This window comes from Chionomys nivalis, chromosome 6 (genome assembly GCF_950005125.1).
Source record: "Chionomys nivalis chromosome 6, mChiNiv1.1, whole genome shotgun sequence".
In the NCBI taxonomy this organism is placed as follows: Eukaryota; Metazoa; Chordata; class Mammalia; order Rodentia; family Cricetidae; genus Chionomys; species Chionomys nivalis.
In genome coordinates this window covers 38382949-38385816 of record NC_080091.1, presented here as the reverse complement: position 1 = coordinate 38385816, position 2868 = coordinate 38382949, and the positions used below count along the sequence as shown (strand labels likewise).

General features: G+C 47.2%; 1 pseudogene; it reads left to right on the top strand.

The window, feature by feature from the left end:
- The first annotated feature begins 918 nt into the window (after positions 1 to 918).
- LOC130876492 (60S ribosomal protein L36-like) lies at positions 919 to 1204 on the top strand (annotated as a pseudogene).
- Positions 1205 to 2868: the final 1664 nt, after the last annotated feature.

Below are 2868 nucleotides of genomic sequence, written 5' to 3'. Positions count from 1 at the left end.
ACCAGGCTGGTCTCGAACTCACAGAGATCCGCCTGCCTCTGCCTCCCGAGTGCTGGGATTAAAGGCGTGCGCCACCATCGCCCGGCAAGCATGGTGCTTTTCAAGAGAGCTTGAGTTTGATTCCCAGCACCTACACTGAGCAGCTCAAACTCCCCAGAACTCCAATGACAAGGAATCCATTGCTTTCTTCTGGGCTCCACCACACAGGTACAGATGATGAGGATGATGTGTGTGTGTGTGTGTATACTCATGCACACACATTGTTCTAGTTTGCTTTCTGTTGCTGTGATTAAAACTATATCCTGGTCTACAAAGCAAGTGTCAAGACAGCCAGAGCTGCTACACAGAGAAAGCTTGTCTCAAAAAATCAAAATCAAGGCGTGGTGGCGCACGCCTTTAATCCCAGTACTCGGGAGGCAGAGGCAGGCAGATCTCTGTGAGTTTGAGGCCAACCTGGACTACAAGAGCTAGTTCCAAGGACAGGAACCAAAAAGCTACCAAGAAACCCTGTCTCGAAAATCAAAAAAAAAAAAAATCAAAACAAAACAACCAAACAAACAACACATGACCTTAAACAACTTGGGGAGAAGGGTTTATTACATTTTACAGGTTAGAGCCTATGATCATGAGACGTCAAGAGGAGACACCTGTAGCAGAAACCAGAGGAGTGATTTACTGGATTGCTCCCTCTGGCTTGCTCAGCTACCACCTGCCCACTGATCCAACACCACAGTGGGCTGGACCCTCTTACACCAATCAACAATCTAGAAACTGTCCCAGGAACATGCCCACAGGCCATCTGATGGAGGCTGATTCTTCAACCGAGGTTCCCTCTTCTGGAGTTCCTCTAGTCTGCCTTCAGCTGACAATAAAAACTAACCAGCACCCTTCCTGTCACGGCCTCGGAGAGCAGCAGCCATGGCCTTGCGCGACCCCATGGCCGTGGGCCTCAGCAAGGGCCACAAGGTGACTGAGAACGTCAGCAAGTTGAGGCTCAGCCGACGCCGTGGGCACCTCACAAAGCACACCAAGTTCGTGTGGTACATGATCCAGGAGGTGTGTGGCTTCGTGCCCTACGAACAGCGTGCCATGGAGATGCAAGGTCATCGAGAAGCGGGTGGGCACGTACATAGGAGCCAAGAACAGGGAGGAGCTGAGCAGTGTGCTGGCTGCCATGAGGAAGGCAGAAGCCAAGAAGGACTGATCCCCACCCCCACCCCTGCCCCCAATAAACGCTGCCGTGGCACAGAAATCCAACCAACCAACCAACTAACCAACCAACTAACCAGTACATACGGTCACATAAAATAAAAAAGTTTAGTTTTCCCTTGTAGGTTTTTAAGTTTTGCTTTCAAAAAGCGTGTGTGTGTGTGCGCACATAAATTCACACGGAACAACTTTCCAGTCAGTGTTAGTGTTTCAGTACGTGGGTCCAGGCGGTCAGGCCTGCTAACAAGGCCTTTTCCCACTAAGCCATCTCACCAGCACTCTACACAGTTTGAAGTTCAGGTCTTGGATCCTATTTTAGTATAAAGTATAAGTCAAATTCATTTTTTTTACATATGTACATTTTTTAATATTTAAATTTAATTTTTTATATGTATGGATGTTTTACCTGCATGTATGTCTGCTCTCAACTTGCATGCCTGGTGCCCTTGGAGGCCAGAGGAGGATGGGATATTCTGGAACTGAAGTTATAGACAGCTGTGAGCCACCATGTGAGTGTCGGGACTCGAACTGGGTTCGCTGAAAGAGCAACTAGTGCTCTACTGAGTCAGCTCTCCGGTCTTCACTTGTTTTTATTATAATAGTGTTTTTAGTTTTGCTCCTTTTAAAAAAAGGTGTATATAGTATATTTACTCCATGTTTTCAAAAGAATTGAAAAAAATTCAAATTATGTATACTCATTGTATGGTATAGCCACTGTGTTACATAAGGCATTTTAGAAAAGTCTATGTAGCCTTGGTTGACCTGGGATTCAGGACACTCCAGAGAACTGGGATTCCAGCATCATTTTGAAATAATTTACCTCATCCCTTTGAATTACAACACTCAATTCTATACTAACAGCAAAACCACAACATAGGAAGATGTCTCTCTTCTAATACCAAACCTGTGCCTTGCAGGTTTTTAGTGGTTGGTTTTACAACTGAATTTAAATAACTACACAGAGATAATCTCAACACTAATTAGCATATCCTTCCATGTCAAATACCCAGCGAAGACAAAGAAAACCCGGGGCTTCCATCCAACAGCTTTTGCGCCCAAGTTCAACCATTTTTCTAGGGCTTTAAAAAGAGGGGAAAAAAAATGTTCAGAAAAAAATGGTTTTCGATGTCATTGACGTAGAAATACTGGGTTTTCTATTATACAATTTGTGAGCCCTTTGCCTAATAATGCGCCCTTGAGCAACATCTTCACCGACCTCTTTAAAATGAGAGTAATATCCAAGGGCTGGTTGCAGGTCTCCAAGTAAGTGCTTAGAAAAGTGTCAGGCACCACTGAAAGATCATTTCCCCCTCACAACTGAAAAGGACAGGAGCAAGCACCATGACACCAGACAGCTTTCTGCATTCCTACAAGCCCCTCGCCCTCTAGAGCCCTGGGCAGCCAGCACAGCAGTCTAGACTCCCGGCTCCAGGGGATTCAACGCCTTCTTCTGAACTCCGCGGGCACCCGCAGACAGGTGGCACGCACACACAGAGCACAGGATGGCTCAGACTTTTGGGGTGCAGGAGCTGCTCAACCACCAGCGTCAAGCGCGTGCCAGCACACACGCCAGGGGCGCAGCACGCAGACTTCCGGGCCCAGGCCTTCGCGTTCCTGATTGGTCCGGTGACGACGCAGGCGTGCGTCCGAGGGCGGAAG